Below are 17,567 nucleotides of genomic sequence, written 5' to 3' on the forward strand. Positions count from 1 at the left end.
GAGCTGTTCCCTGCCCCACTTACAATTCAAAGTGCTGCCTCCAGCACACTCACAAAGGTACTTGACACTAGCCTTTTGTCACCCTAGACCTCTTGGAGCCTGGGCAGGGAAGGAAGGAACTTTACAGAACCAGATGTGGGGGTGGACTAGATGTTACCCCCACTTCCGATAGTGGCACCAGGTATAAATGTTGGACTTCCTGAGCCACTCATCTGTACACTCCTGGACCTGTGAACCTTACAGAAGGACTACCTTGTTCCCCGGAGGACTTCCCGGCTGCTACCAGAGGACTGCCCTGCTGCTTGAGGCCTACCTTGTTCCCAGGGGACTGCCAGGCTGCTTGAGGACTGACCTACTCTCTTAGAAGGAAGACTGGGCCCGCTTCCTGCATCACAGGCTAACCAGAGTGACTCCAAGAGTCAGTTGGCTGACCTACTGTTCTGAGATACAGGGACACAACAAGTTCCAGAGGCCTCCCTGCAAATATCCAAAGGACCTGCTGAAACTGAACCAGCCTGGACCTGCATCTGGACCTGCTTGACCCTTGCTGTCCTCTCCGGGAGTCTGCTGGAGGGCGTTCTAGGCCTGCCAGAGGTGCCTCCCCAGGTCTTGTAAACTTGGCTGGCATCAGCTGAGCTCTTGTGAAATCCTGAATTTTTGAACTCCGCATTCCGGACTTTGAGAAGGTAACTTTTTCAGCGGGACTAACCTGGTCCCTGTATCTGGTCCGCACTCTATTGCAGTCAGACTGAACTTGTGACTTTGTCCTGGTCTAATGCAACCAGATACCCACACTTATCACTTCCTGCTTCTTGGTCCTATTTTTACTTAAACCTTCAAAATTGCATATATCCGGTTCTACTGACTGGAGTTTTGTCATTTTGGTCTCATTCTATTTAATAAATCTTTCCCCTAAATTGGTGTGGGATATTTCTTGTGTTTTATTTTCACTTTATTGCGGTTTGGGTGCAGAAACAGAAAATAGGCCGTGGCACAAAAATAAAAGTGACCGCCATTAGTGAATCAAATGGCTGAAACAGGTGCAGTAAATATTATGTTTGTTTTCCTTTTCAGTGCCTGCCACTTATGTGACCGACATGTGCTTACTAATTCATCCAAAGGGTATATGATATCAAGTGCACATTCTTTTCACACTGTTCTGCATATGTGATCATTTCATTTTTTAAATCATTGTATGATATAGCAGAGGGTTTTTTTACGAAGAACACTGCCTAATAGAGCAAAAATTGCTAAAAGAGCATTACACTACTTGTGGATTGTTTATTTGGGAGGTTTTCAACACACTTCTGAATTATCTTATAAAATCTGGCACAGACAGCTAAAAGTTAGAGAGGATCTTGACGTGCCCAGGATAACGAGACAGACCCAATCACAACATCCATTCTAACTGGAGGCTGCTGGCAATCGGCCTTCACCTGCTATCTGGTGGGCTATCTGGTGTGCTTACCATGTGTGTACTGCTGCACCTGTGGGCTGCAAATAGCAGGATTGCCATTAAACTGAACAATAAGTTTTATAGTTCTGATTCAGGTATGCAAGTGAGATGCACCTTTGAAACTTACAATCGGTTTTTCATTTTGTTAAATGTGCTAAAACTAGTATAGTGCTTAGACATTGCAAATAAGGGCGATAGTGCTATAGGAACAGGGCCAGAAATATTAACCCAATTTGAATTACAAAGTTCCTGTCCCCTCTACTGTATAAGAATAGTTAATAAGCGAGAACCGGGGGAAAAAGGAAAATCCAACGTTTTTTTGTATTTAAAAAAATATATTTATATATATGATGCGCCTTCTATTTTTCCAGTAGGGTATTCATTTTCCGAGTTTACGAGTAATTCTCTGAACCTAGGACCGTCGTGGGAACGCGGTCTTGTTGCCACACTTTCATCAAAGACCGGCGTTCGACCTCTTTCGCCTACTAGGGTCCTCCGACGGAAGGCGCATTATGTATATAAATATATATTTTTTTTAATGCAAAAAAAATCTTTTTCTTCGCAAAGACCAAATTGTGGGTGAAGAACATTTAATCTAAGGGATATACACCCTGAAGAAGGCCTCGATGACCCATGGGGGCTAGAATGGAAGGCCGAAATATGTTGGTACTTGCAGTGGGAATTTAGGGGCAGTTACCCCTCCTGCATATCCCCAGATCGCATTATTTTAAACCCTGTCAAGGGGAACCAAGAATAAAAGTTTTACAGAGGTATCTCCTTAGACAGTTTTATTCTATTCGTTTTCTGCACTAAAGATCCCTTCTCTAGGGAATACTCTTCCCTGTCACTAATTTAATTTTATTTTCTCCCTCACCACTAAAAAAAATAGTGATCCGTCCAGTGCGTTGGTCTGCGCCTGGACGTTTGCAGTGGCCCTATGATGAAGCATGCCACTGCATAGTGGGTGAGGGCAGTATTAAGAAATCTTTTGATTTTACTTCTTCCCCTGGTTCTCGATTATTAACTATTCTTATATAGTAGAGGGGACAGGAACTTTGTAATTCAAATTGGGTTAATATCTCTGGACCGGTTTTTATTAGTCCTTCTCTCTTTTTGTGAGTTATAGATATTGATAGGGGAGTCAGAGAAGGCTCATTCCCTGGTCTCTTTTTTGATGTTAGTGCAATAGCATACATAACCAAAATGTTAGAGCACTATCTCTTGTTTAAACTATTTGTAAACGCTTGTGTTGCTTTAATGTCTATTTTCTCTGTGGTTGCAAGTCATATTGTGTGCACTAGATTAAGATTTTAGAATAAATATGTCAAGATGCAGATTGTGTTTTCTAGTGGTCCTTCAGTGTGTTAATCCTGAAAGAGGATTTGGTTTTCCACTAACTGTCCCGGTTATGTGTCATGGGACCGATCGTTACCATAAACATATCCAAAGTAAACATTGCTCACTGGGTTGTGTATTGGTTGCAGTCAAACTGTTTTTCTGATTTGGGGTTAGCGCATTGACTGAGTCCTTATCATCAGGGGGTCTAAAAAAACAAATCCTGTTACTCTACAAAATTCTACAGAACATATCACAAGTGGCCCACATTTGCAAATTAGGGCAGTTTTGAACTGCAGGGAAATCAAGAGTAAAATCCGACCCAGAAACCATTAAAACAGTCCCAGAGTGATGCGTCAGAGCTGGCCTTCCGGCAATGCCAGGCAGCCCAATAGGCAGTGTTACTGGTATTATGCAATTTTGCATCCACAGCATTTTTATTACAATTGTGGCTTTACCTCATTTACCACATACTCCATCATCTGCTGCATAATCTTCAGATTTTTACAAACAATTGTGTTTCTAGCTCAAACGAATCAAAGGTTATTAAAAACGGAGCAACACATGTTGCTATACAGTGGAAGGCCCTTCACCAAGATTGACTGATCCTCTTTTTGTTGCTTATTTTTCTGTATTCGGGTGACAGACAAGTACTAAACAGGGTGAAACCTTTGCCAGATAGTGTTAAATTGTGCACAAATTACAAAATAATAAGGTAAAACTATCACAAACTGTTCAAGCATGAAGCCGCATATTTTGCATTTTCTTGCCACATAATTTAGTAATCCAGGCATCTCTCAAGAACCTGTCTTTTGTAAGAACTAGACTTTTTGGAGAAAAGGCTGACTCTTCTTTCACTAGTTTTCCCATTTTTTTATTGGCATAGAAACAAAACACCAGGTGAGAACCCTAACGAGGAGGGTGTGTTGAATAACAGAGGCCTCGGATCCCTAGGTCCCTTTGTGGGAGCCCCTGCACTGAGTTTGGTTGCCGCCTGAGTGGCAGCCTTCAGACTGAATTCCAAGAGGCGGTACACTTCTCACTGTGACATGCCACTCTGGAAGCTGACTGCATACGCACTCTGCATGTCAGAGTTTCTTATGGGCCCACGTCAGTTAGGCACACCTTTCGTAAGAGGAGTGCCTGTTTTTTCAAAGTTTACAAATATTTAGTGTAAGGGACGAGAAAACCCAGTCCCCGTTACTGGCACCGTTAGCTGTCTCGTCATAAAGATGGAAGTCTGTTTCTAGCACTATAAATAAATATGTTGCATCAGGAGTATTGGGTGGGGCGGCTAAAAAGCGCGAGGCCTTGGGGAGAGCGACCCACTTGTCCTCCTCCCACCCCATTCTGAGGGCCCGCGCGCACACATCTATCTGACTCCGTGTGAAGGGCGCGGCCGTGGCCTGCCTGCAGCAGGAAAACAATGCGACGCGCGAGATCCACGTGACGCCGCAGACTGTCAGCAGCGCCGCCTGTCTCCTGAGAGGGGCTCCCTCCCCCGCCTGTCCTTCGTCACAGGCGTCCCTTGAACCCAGCCATTTAGACACTGGAATGGATGAGGGGGCAAGAGGAGGAAAACCCGAAAATGGTGACATCGTGACCAGAGATTATAAAAGTTAACTTTCAGAAGTCCTTAATACGCCTGCATACAAAGCCCAGCCCAGTGGAATGCTAATGATATGGTGTAAATTATTCAGAGGACATTCTAAATTGAGCCACAGTCCAACAGAAATCTTCCCTAGCCCAACATTTTCCTCAAAGCCCACTTGAGTGAAAGCAGAGTCTTCTAGGCTGGATTGACCTATCTCAAATACCAGATAATTGCGGTGAAGCCCAACGGGGCCTGTACTGTCTACTGGAACATTAGTTACATAAAGATCTACATTCCTTCCTCCTCTCAGTAGGACACGCCTCTCGCTGGGCAGTGGGCACCCTACATCTCTCCCAGCTCTCCCCCGCCTCTCCTAGCTCTGCCAGCTGGTCCTGAGTGCACCCTGCTTGAGAAGCTCTCCCTCAGCCTACCTGGGGCAGCACCCCTTGTCCACCTATGGAGCGTGCAGCCTGGCTCAGGGGCGGCTGGGGCTGGCCTGCGACCCACGGTACCTGGCTGTGCTCTCACCTGGAGCTCTAAGAGTCTAGGGGAGCTAAGCCCGGTTTTGACATTCTAGCTTGGCCAGGTCTGGGTCTGCCAGAGTCTAGCTGTGGTCTGGCCTACGTATGACCAGATACGTTTTAAGGTATAGAGAAAGTGGGCTGTTGCCCAGGACACGCACCTTGCAAGGGGCAGCATTAAAGTGAATGGGACAGTCGAAGTTCCCTGCCATTATAACGCTGCTTATAAAAAGCAGCTTCTTTTTCTAATTTGACAGGCGAGCATCCATAACGTATACTTAGCACCAGATTTACTGAGGGTTCATGCTGGGGCAAAGTGATGTACAGCAGTGCAAAATCTTGCAAGGACATTTACTTTCTAGCGTAAAAAAGTATTTTGTGCTGGAAAGGTGCCCTTTTCTCAGTGTAAACGGTGTTTTATGCCGCTTTGCCCCATTTTGCTTCAACTGGGTGTTAGTTGGGTGTAACTTGGGTGGATTACTGCAACCTTGTCTCCTTCACTCATCTCTCAATATACCGAATAGAACTCACTCAACGTTGTCTCCTTCTACCGCTCTCTCATGGCCTCGCCCTGCTCTCTATCACATTCTTTGCCTACGTGTATAGTTGTGACTCCTGACCCCCTCTCTCTACCTCAGTTCTCTACCTCATACCTCTCGAGGTACCTTACTACTCTTTTTCCATCTGAACACCCTGCATCTCTTTTCCATCTACTTCACTCCTCACACAACCTCATGTCAGTCTTTATCCCACCTCTCTATTTCTCTCTTAATGTCTATTACCGTACCACTGCCCCTTTTCTCTATCATCAATTTCTATCTCTTTCTCTCTCTCACACACAAACTCTCACACTCTCTCTGGACCTCCTTTTCCATTTCACCTCACCCCCTTCCACCTCAACAAACTCGACCTCTTTCTTTATAGAACTCCACCTCACCATCTCTTTCTCTCACAACTCTCTACTTTAGTATAAACCTCACCTCTTTCTCTATTTCACTTATCTCTCAACTTCCTCTTTTTGTTCCACACCAGATATCTTGTTCTACCCTTTTCACTTCTCTCTACCTTTTGTCTTCCTTACTACTCTTTACCTAATCTACTTGCTTAGATTTCTTCTCAGTTTGCTCTCCCTACTTTGCCTCTGTTTTTCCTCCAGTCTCTCTACCTGCATCAACCTCTAGCTGCCTTTACCTCTGGCTAATTCACCTCTTTTCCTCCATCGCCTCTTTCTCATCCCCTGGAGTACTGCACTTCAATATCTCCATTTCCTCTCCCTATCTGTATCTCTTTCTATCACACACTTTTGTAGCCTTGCCTATTTCTCTGCCTGTTTTTCTCTACCTACATCTTCCTCCTTCTACCACTCCTTATCTTTACTTCTGGCTGCTTCACCTTTCTCTATGTACTTTTTTCCTGCCCCTACCCCATATCTTTTATTTCTACATCATCTATAACTCTACTCCCCTGTCCTGCTTCACATCTCTCCCTATACCTCTTTTTCACATCTGTTTTCATCCTGCCTTGCTTGTCCCATTTATCTTACTCAGCGGGGTCAAAGTTAAATGTCTAGCCAGAGAAGTGTACACATACAGAGGAGAAGAGGAAGGGACAAGGCAGGGGGAAATAACACAGGAAAAAGTTATTTACATTGTAACCAGTGACATTGTCAAAATCCTCAGTACAGCACTTTGATCTTCACTGTTGCAAGAAGAATGGCAATAGTGAAGGGGTGAAATATTTGGGATTACAAATATGCCCCAACTAAAGCTACAGTTTCAAGCACCCCGCGCATATATATTGCCCCGGGCACCACAGATCCGTCAACTGTTCCTGTGTATGAATTGTCCGTGCCGGCCTCAGCCCTGGCTGTGACAGAGCCTGGTCTGAGTCTGATAAGGACTTCTATGTGGGGTCAGGCCTTCCCATAACAAAATATAGCTGCAGCCTAACAAAGTCTGGCCTCGTTATGGTCTGAATTTGATAGATGTTAGGGGTGTGGGTTTGTGCATAACCAAGCTGGTGGGGCCTGGCCAACTCGGTGAGCTTCAGCTGGGGGTGTGGGAAACTCCATTTAATTTTTATACAGCGCGACCTCGACCCAAAGGACCCAGGGCGCACTGCATGGCACCAGTTGCATTACAGACATATGCATTTATCACGCACGGGGAGATTAAGTGATTTGCCCAGAATCACAGGATGCTCGAACCTCTCGCCAAGATTAGAACCTGGTTCCCCAGCTTTAAGGTCGGCCGCTCTGGCCGTTACGCTACATCCTAGTTTAGCCACTGCTGCGGGGTCCCTCAGAAGTACAACTCACTAATGAACGTGAGGATGAAAGGCACTGAGCTCACGTGCAGCAGCTATGGTGATGTTCCAGCGCGCGAGCCTCACTCGTTAGAAGCACCGCACCGGACGCCACACAGTCTGTTTAATTGCTCGAAGTCCCACCCTGCGGCTCGAGCCCGAACCGAAGCTGTTCAGCCCTTACCTTGTATCCCCGGCTCCCGGAGCCCACTCGGGTTCTTGCACGGTGGGTGAGCACGGATGGTCGGGTCTCAGCGCTTTCAGGCCTCCACAGTACCTCAGGTGCTCCTACCGGGACCCGTAGCCACTCCCCGCCGCACAGCGCCTGATTTCCGGCTCAAAGGTACATTCCTGTCCCACGTTCCTCTTCTGACTGCATGCCAGGGCTCTCCGCTTCTGAAAGTACTTCCTGCATTTCAGCACCTCCGGGCTGCCGGCTCAGCTCTCGAATCCACTTCCTGCATCTCAGCCCTGCACCGAGAGCTGCCTGAAGTCAAGAAGAGAGCTTTCGGGTGGAGCTGCCGCGCCTGACTGGAGGGCACAGCTGACCAAGACGGCGATTGAAGATGTGTAGGGCGCCGGTGTGCTCACCAGCTCTTCAGGCTCCAGCATTTGAACAACTTTTGGCAATTAAGACACGTTAACAAGGCGTTCTGGATGTCAACCACCTCTGCTAGCGGCAGCGCTGTTTATGGCATAGCATAGGCCCTGCTGAGAGCACACACCTAAGTAGCAGAAGAGAATTAGCATATGACAGATTCTATAAGCAACACACCTGTAAGATGTTCACACTACACCGCCCTAGGTGGTGGGCGCATCCCTGGATGTCGGCTCCCATCTCGATGTGCTCTAGGGACTCACAGTGGCCCTCCCAACGAGGGGCAAAAAGCCGCACCAGTTCTACACTACAGCTACTATAGGCAGCTGCTTTATGCCACCACCACAACCGGCCATGAGAGGGTGCCAGGTGCAACAACCCCCTGAAAACCGCCTGGAGAAACACAGGTGTTTTTCTGTGCAAATGTCATTCAGTGAAACATGTAACAGGAAAGCACTACTAACGATTTATATAACTAGACAAACACAGGAGGAAGTCCCCTGCATGGCTTAGAAACGTTGCGCCATCCTGCCATGTTTTATTTACAATTAACGTGGCACATTGAAACTCCGCTCTTGGCGCTCCATTTCACTGTGCTATTCACCAGCAGAGCTTACATTGACACCCAAAGTGAACCTCTAATTCCCCACCTGAGTGAGAGTGGCTCATGGACACTCATCCGAGGCTATGATGTGACTGTCACTGGTAGCTGGGCACATGACCATAGTTCGGGGCACTGGCCTTTTTACCTGAAGCTCTGCTGTACCAAGAGCAGCCCTTCACACCCAGGAGCTAATGCCCATCCGTGCACCTCAGCACCGTGTCAGGGCAGGGACATCACAAGAGGAGGTCAAAGGGCATTATGTGCCCCAGCTACCGCGCCATTCCAGGGCCCGCATCCCCAATGCACAATGGATGTTCTATCACCTGTATCCCTGCTGCGCCTGTGTAAGGCCTTAGCATCCTAATAATACTTCAATGTCTGCCCCTCCCGGACACCAGCCCTTTGAGGGGTCGATGGGTAGTATTGAGTTTACTCTCTCGAGTCCTGCTCTGGCTTAATCTCTCTGCACATCGGTGTTCAAATTAATTTACTCGGCAAAGCGCACGCTCGGGTACTGCGTCCTTCCTACCCACCCGGAAATACCCAAAGGACCCATTTCAGCTGTCTCCATGACTACCGGGTATATACTGCACTCGCCTTCAGGCCACTCTACTCGATGCACCAGAAGTTCGCTGTGCCTCCTGGAAGCAGACATGGGTCACGTGCCCACCTGCAAGACCCGGGTACATAAATCTTCTCCTCAAGGCAAAATAGGGCGTAAATTAAGGAGTATGTGAAGCAGTCAAATTATACTCCCAGCCGCTGCGCATTCCTCGGCAGCTTCAGGTCTTGGCAGGAGCGGAACAGAGGTGTGCATGTCAGCACAAGAACAAGCCACGAGCCCGAGGCCTTGGAACACCGAACCAAAGGGAGGAGGGCAGCGACATGTGCGAATGGTCCGTCGGCTTAAACTGCCGACTTTGGTGCTGGAACCCAGAGTTCGAACCTCGAGGCCACGTCCACATCCTGTGATTCTGGGCAAATCACTTAATCTGCCCATGCCTGAATGTGTAATGTAAATACGGTGCTCATGTACAGCGCTCCAATGCCGTCGGGTCGAGTTCGCGCTATATAAATATGCAACAAAAAAAAAATGGAATCCATCCATGTCACGAGGCGCAGAAGCCAGACAGGAGCAGACAAGTGCATTCCAAGGGCTATCACGAGACTAAACATACAGGGGAGAAACTTTCCATGGTGCAGTGGTATGCTATCGGGGCCCATGGCAACCCCTTTCAGATGTCTTGTGCTACTCAACCAGGAGTCCAGCAGGCTATTATTGGTCCTGCTTGCATTAGGGTCGATTGCAACCCTGCCACCCAGCCCATGGATAGAGACATTATTGTCATCTCCTGGACTTTGTTACCCGGAGAGGGGTAACACTATGGTCTGTTTGTAATCAAAATGTGGTGGTACTGCACGCCAGGCCCGGCTCCAGGATTTTATTTTTGGGTGGGCCAAGGATGCATTTGGGTGGGCCACTGTGGGCCCAATTTGTTGCTTCTTGTGGTAGCCTTCAAGCCCTAGATGACATCATATCTACTTGCAAACAGTCACCATGATACAACGGATCGATTCTGTGTGTATACAGAGCATGTGGAGAGTTATTTGAAAGTAAGAGCAATGTCTGGACCTAAGTGCAAACCCTCAAATTCCAACAGGCCAGGCTTCAAAACAAGTGCTTCCAGGCCTGATTATCCACTTTTCTACCATCCCTCTCCTGTGTACCTTATCTCACAGCTGACCTTGGGCCCCAGCCCCATATCAGCCACCATCCAGCTCCGCTTGCCGTTTTCCCATAAAAAACAATAGTAAAATCACCTACAAACTTAAAACATTGATTATAGCAGTAAATATAATTAGCACACACTTTAATATGTTCCACAGTTGCCCTAATGACCTGACTGCTAATTAAATAAAACCAGAAAAGCCATGACAGGGCTGACTTTAGCGCTAGTGCGAAAGTCTTTTTTTGACGCCCCACCAATTACCTCTTTCTCCACAGATACCATTACAACCACCCTCCAACAGTGCCCTTCATCTCTCCGTAGCCTCTCTCATATGTATTTCATTTGCTGTATAGCACTACTCGTATCAGTGTAGGGTGTCACAGTACTTTACACCACACACACATTATACAGAGACAAGGAATCATACATGTATGTAAATCAGTCTATAGAGAATGCCACATAATGTTAATGTGATGTATAAAGCGCACGTATACCCGGAGGTGTCTTGGCGCATAAGCCAATGAGGATTACAAGGTGTAGGAATCCCATCATCCATACTGGTGGGCAGTATATTTTAAGAGGGCTTGGGCAGGGGAAGCACAAACTCAGGATTTAAAGCATACCCCAGTGGTTGGGGGTTGGCTTTACTAATAAAAATGTATATCGGCCCAAACTCTTTTTACACAAGAATCTCTGTGGCAAAGGCAGTAACCCACAGAGCTATCCACATAAAATACAGCCTTTTTGCATTTCAAACTACCAACAGGCAAAGATTGCTCTCCAGCAGGATCATTAATCATCAGTTATCTGGACATTTTTATTCTTGTCTTGCAACCATGGCCATGATAATGATAAAAACTATTTAAATGAAGCATACACAATGTATGTGCCTTGCTGGGCCTGTGCAGATTTTAAAAATAAAAACAAAAAGTAACACATTCTCTTACCTACTTCATTAGTCAAAGTTTGTGTCACAGCCTGATCTGATATGCAGCTGCAGGGGTCAGGAAAGGTGAATAGGAATAAACAAACTTATTTTCTCCAGCGCTGAACAGCAGGACGGTAGACAAAAGTTACTCGGTGCTAAATAAATAATTTGTCCCCTTCGCTTTGCCCCTATTGTTCCTGCACGACACAGCCCACCTTTCTAAAAGGAGTTGGGTGAGTGGTGATGGCTGTAAGAAAGAGCCCAGGCCACATCACTCAACTCGCAGAACAAGAAGGAAAACAACCTTAGCAATAACATTTTAAATTAAAGATGACATTTTGTATTGGCCTTTGCGCTGTCACTGCGAAGGCCAAGGCTCACATTTGGGTGGGCCAGGCTCATGTTTGGGTGGGCCTGGCCCACCCGGCCCCCCCTCCTGAACCGGGCCTGCTGCACGCCTATAATTACACTGTGATGGCACTACTCAGCCTGTTTGTTGGTGCAGTGTGTTGGCAATATGGGTGTTTATGATTGTAGTGGGGTGCCAAGAAATGTTGTATGTAGCTACAGCATTTAGGTACTGTGGGTTCGTTTATAGTTACAGTGTATTGGCATTATGGGTCCGTTTATAGTTACAGTGTGATGGCACTATGTGTCCGTTTATAGTTACAGTGTGATGGCACAATCGGTCCATTTATAGTTACAGTGTGATGGCACTATGTGTCCGTTTATAGTTACAGTGTGATGGCACAATCGGTCCATTTATAGTTACAGTGTGATGGCACTATTGGTCAGTTTATAGTTACAGTGTGATGGCACTATGGGTCAGTTTATAGTTACATTGTGATGGCACTTTGGGCCCGTTTATAGTTACAGTGTGATGGCACTATGGGTGTTTTTATAGTTGCAGTGGGATGGGTCCTTTTTATAGTTGTAGTGTGATGGCACTATGGGTCAGTTTATAGTTACAGTGTGATGGCACTATAGGTCAGTTTATACTTACAGCATGATGGTATTATGGGTCCATTTACAGTTACAGTGTGATGGCACTATAAGTCTGTTTATATTTACAGTGTGATGGCACTATGGGTCAGTTTATAAGTACAGTGTGTTGGAATTATGGGTCAGTTTATAGTTACAGTGTGATGGGTCAGTTTATAGTTACAGTGTGATGGCACTATGTGTCCGTTTATCGTTACAGTGTGATGGCACTATGGGGCAGTTTATAGTTACAGTGTGATAGCACTATGGGGCAGTTTATAGTTCAGTGTGATGGCACTTTGGGCCCGTTTATAGTTACAGTGTGATGGCATTATGGGTTTGTTTATAGTTAGTATGTTGGCACTATGGGTCAGGTTATAGTTACAGTGTGATGGGTCCGTTTATAGTTACAGTGTGATGGCACTATGTGTCTGTTTATAGTTACAGTGTGATGGTACTTTGGGTCCGTATATCGTTACAGTGTGATGGGATTATGGGTCTGTTTATAGTTACAGTGTGATGGCACTAAGGGTCAGTTTAAAAGTTCAGTGTGATGGCCCCGTTTATAGTTACAGTGTGATGGCATTATGGGTCTGTTTATTTGGGTGGGCCAGGCTCATGTTTGGGTGGGCCTGGCCCACCCGGCCCCCCCTCCTGAACCGGGCCTGCTGCACGCCTATAATTACACTGTGATGGCACTACTCAGCCTGTTTGTTGGTGCAGTGTGTTGGCAATATGGGTGTTTATGATTGTAGTGGGGTGCCAAGAAATGTTGTATGTAGCTACAGCATTTAGGTACTGTGGGTTCGTTTATAGTTACAGTGTATTGGCATTATGGGTCCGTTTATAGTTACAGTGTGATGGCACTATGTGTCCGTTTATAGTTACAGTGTGATGGCACAATCGGTCCATTTATAGTTACAGTGTGATGGCACTATGTGTCCGTTTATAGTTACAGTGTGATGGCACAATCGGTCCATTTATAGTTACAGTGTGATGGCACTATGGGTCAGTTTATAGTTACAGTGTGATGGCACTATGGGTCAGTTTATAGTTACATTGTGATGGCACTTTGGGCCCGTTTATAGTTACAGTGTGATGGCGCTATGGGTGTTTTTATAGTTGCAGTGGGATGGGTCCTTTTTATAGTTGTAGTGTGATGGCACTATGGGTCAGTTTATAGTTACAGTGTGATGGCACTATAGGTCAGTTTATACTTACAGCATGATGGTATTATGGGTCCATTTACAGTTACAGTGTGATGGCACTATAAGTCTGTTTATATTTACAGTGTGATGGCACTATGGGTCAGTTTATAAGTACAGTGTGTTGGAATTATGGGTCAGTTTATAGTTACAGTGTGATGGGTCAGTTTATAGTTACAGTGTGATGGCACTATGTGTCCGTTTATCGTTACAGTGTGATGGCACTATGGGGCAGTTTATAGTTACAGTGTGATAGCACTATGGGGCAGTTTATAGTTCAGTGTGATGGCACTTTGGGCCCGTTTATAGTTACAGTGTGATGGCATTATGGGTTTGTTTATAGTTAGTATGTTGGCACTATGGGTCAGGTTATAGTTACAGTGTGATGGGTCCGTTTATAGTTACAGTGTGATGGCACTATGTGTCTGTTTATAGTTACAGTGTGATGGTACTTTGGGTCCGTATATCGTTACAGTGTGATGGGATTATGGGTCTGTTTATAGTTACAGTGTGATGGCACTAAGGGTCAGTTTAAAAGTTCAGTGTGATGGCCCCGTTTATAGTTACAGTGTGATGGCATTATGGGTCTGTTTATAGTTAGTGTGTTGGCACTATGGGTGCGTTTATAGTTACAATGTGATGGGTGCATTTATAGTTACAGTGTGATGGCACTATGGGTCAGTTTATAGTTACAGTGTGATGGCAATATGGGTCTGTTTATAGTTACAGCGTGATGGCACTATGGGTCCAATTATATTTACAATGTGATGGCACTATAGGTACGTTTATATTTACAGTGTGATGGCACTATGGGGCCGTTTAGATTTACAGTGTGATGGCGTTATGGGTCAGTTTATAATTACAGTGTGATGGCACTATGTGTCCGTTTATAGTTACAGTGTGATGGGTCAGTTTATAGTTAGTGTGATAGCACTATGGGTCATTTATAGTTACAGTGTGATGGCACTATGGGTCCGTTTATAGTCACTGTGTGATGGCACTATGGGTCCATTTATAGTTACAGTGTGATGCACTATGGGTCAGTTTATAGTTACAGTGTATTGGCATTATGGGTCAGTTTATAGTTACAGTGTGATGGCACTATGGTTAAGTTTATAGTTACGATGTGATGGCACTATGGGTGTTTTTAATAGTTGCAGTGGTATGGGTCCATTTTATAGTTGCAGTGTGATGGCACTATGGGTCAGTTTATAGTTACAGTGTGATGGCAATATGGGTCCGTTTATAGTTACAGTGTGATGGCAGTATGGGTCCGTTTATAATTACAGTGTGATGGCACTATGAATCCATTTATATTTACAATGTGATGGCACTATGGGTTCGTTTATAATTACAGTGTGATGGCACTATGTGTGTTTATAGTTACAGTGTGATGGGTCAGTTTATACTTAGTGTGATAGCACTATGGGGCAGTTTATAGTTACAGTGTGATGGCACTATGGGTCCGTTTATAGTTACATTGTGATGGCACTAGGGGTCAGTTTACAGTTACAATGTGATGGCAGTATGGGTCCATTTATAGGTACAGTGTGATGGCACTATGGGTCAGTTTATAGTTACAGTATATAGGCATTATGGGTCTGTTTACAGTTACAGTGTATTGGCATTATGGGCCAGTTTATAGTTACAGTGTGATGGCACTATGGATGTCTTTATAGTTTCAGTGAGATGGGTCCATTTTATAGTTGCAGTGTGATGGCACTATGGGTCAGTTTTTAGTTACAGTGTGTAGGCATTATGGGTCCGTTTACAGTTACAGTGTATTGCCATTATGTGTCAGTTTACAGTTACAGTGTATTGGCACTATGGGTCCTTTTATAGTTACATAGTGATAGGTCCATTTATAGTTGCAGTGTGATAGAACTAAGGGTCTGTTTTTACAGTTACAGTGTGATGGCACTATGGGTCAGTTTATAGTTAGTGTTATGGCATTATGGGGCCGTTTATCGTTCCAGTGTGATGGCATTATGGGTGCATTTATAGTTACAGTGTGATGGCACTATGGGTCCGTATATAGTTACAGTGTGACGGCACTATGGGTCAGTTTATAGTTACAGTGTGATGGCACTATGGGTAAGTTTAGAGTTACCGTGTGATGGTACTATGGGTCCCTTTATAGTTGCAGTGTGATGGCACTATGGGTCCGTTTATAGTTACAGTGTATTGGCATTATGGGTCAGTTCATAGTTACAATGAGATGGCACAATGGGTCAGTTTATAGTTACAGAGTGATGGCTCCATTTATAGTTGCAGTGTGATAGAACTATGGGTCCGTTTATAGTTACAGTATGTGGGCACCATGGGTCAGTTCATAGTTACAGTGTTATGGCATTATGGGTCCGTTTAGCGTTTCAATGTGATGGCATTATTGGTCCGTTTATAGTTACAGTGTGATGGTACTAAGGGTCCGTTTATAGTTTATGGTAGGAATTATGGGTCCGTTTATGGTTACAGTGAATTGGATTATGGGTCAGTTTATAGTTACAATGTGATGGCACTATGGGTCCGTTTATAGTTACAGTGGGATCACTATGGGTCAGTTTATAGTTACAGCATGATGGCATTATGGGTTCATTTATAGTTACTGCATGATGGCATTATGGGTCTGTTTACAGTTAAAGTGTATTGGCATTATGGGTCAGTTTATAGTTACGGTGTGATGGCACTATGGGTGTTTTTAATAGTTGCAGTGGGATGGGTCCATTTTATAGTTGCAGTGTGATGGCATTATGGGTCAGTTTATAGTTACAGTGTGATGGCAGTATGGGTCCGTTTATCATTACAGTGTGATGGCAGTATGGGTCCGTTTATCATTACAGTGTGGCACTATGAATCCATTTATATTTATAATGTGATGGCACTATGGGTTCGTTTATAATTACAGTGTGATGGCACTATGGGTCCGTTTCTATTTACAGTGTGATGGCGTTATGGGTCAGTTTATAATTACAGTGTGATGGCACTATGTGTCCGTTTATAGTTACAGTGTGATGGGTCAGTTTATAGTTAGTGTGATAGCACTATGGGTCAGTTTATACTTAGTGTGATGGCACTAGGGGTCAGTTTACAGTTACAGTGTGATGGCAGTATGGGTCCATTTATAGGTACAGTGTGATGGCACTATGGGTCAGTTTATTGTTACAGTATATAGGCATTATGGGTCTGTTTACAGTTACAGTGTATTGGCATTATGGGTCAGTTTATAGTTGCAGTGTGATGGCACTATGGGTCCGTTTTTAGTTACAGTGTGTAGGTATTATGGGTCAGTTTACAGTTACAGTGTATTGCCATTATGTGTCAGTTTACAGTTACAGTGTATTGGCACTATGGGTCCCTTTATAGTTACATGGTGATAGGTCCATTTATAGTTGCAGAGCGATAGAACTAAGGGTCTGTTTTTACAGTCACAGTGTGATGGCACTATGGGTCAGTTTATAGTTAGTGTTATGGCATTATGGGGCCGTTTATCGTTCCAGTGTGATGGCATTATGGGTGCGTTTATAGTTACAGTGTGATGGCACTGTGGGTCTGTATATAGTTACAGTGTATTGGCATTATGGGTCAGTTCATAGTTACCGTGTGATGGTACTATGGGTCCCTTTATAGTTGCAGTGGGATGGGTCCATTTTATAGTTGCAGTGTGATGGCACTATGGGTCCATTTATAGTTACAGTGTGTAGGCATTATGGGTCCTTTTACAGTTACAGTGTATTGGCATTATGGGTCAGTTTATAGTTACAATGAGATAGCACAATGGGTCAGTTTATAGTTACAGAGTGATGGCTTCATTTATAGTTGCAGTGTGATAGAACTATGGGTCCGTTTATAGTTACAGTATGTGGACACTATGGGTCAGTTCATAGTTACAGTGTTATGGCATTATGGGTCCGTTTAGCGTTACAATGTGATGGCAATATTGGTCCGTTTATAGTTACAGTGTGATGGTACTAAGGGTCCGTTTATAGTTTATGGTAGGAATTATGGGTCCGTTTATGGTTACAGTGAATTGGCATTATGGGTCAGTTTATAGTTACAATGTGATGGCACTATGGGACCGTTTATAGTTACAGTGGGATCACTATGGGTCAGTTTATAGTTACAGCATGATGGCACTATGGGTTCATTTATAGTTACTGCATGATGGCATTATGGGTCTGTTTACAGTTACAGTGTATTGGCATTATGGGTCAGTTTATAGTTACAGTGTGATGGCACTATGGGCACGTTTATAGTTGCAGTGTGATGGGTCCGTTTATAGTTGCAGTGTGATGGCACTATGGGTCAGTTTAT

At 44.8% G+C, this 17,567-nt stretch overlaps 1 protein-coding gene across 2 annotated transcripts in view; it reads right to left on the bottom strand.

The window, feature by feature from the left end:
• LOC146855847 (src substrate cortactin-like) overlaps positions 1 to 7,724 on the bottom strand; it is a 175,966-nt gene extending 168,242 nt beyond the window's left edge. Inside the window, exon 1 of one of the 2 annotated variants that reach the window (XM_085653789.1) lies at positions 7,395 to 7,724. The gene's annotated coding sequence lies outside the window, so the exon portion shown is untranslated. The remainder of the gene's footprint in view (positions 1 to 7,394) is intronic. The other variant, XM_085653790.1, reaches the window with a different exon arrangement.
• Between the last annotated feature and the right edge of the window lie 9,843 nt (positions 7,725 to 17,567).

Source organism: Triturus cristatus, chromosome 4_1 (genome assembly GCF_964204655.1).
Source record: "Triturus cristatus chromosome 4_1, aTriCri1.1, whole genome shotgun sequence".
In the NCBI taxonomy this organism is placed as follows: domain Eukaryota; kingdom Metazoa; phylum Chordata; class Amphibia; order Caudata; family Salamandridae; genus Triturus; species Triturus cristatus.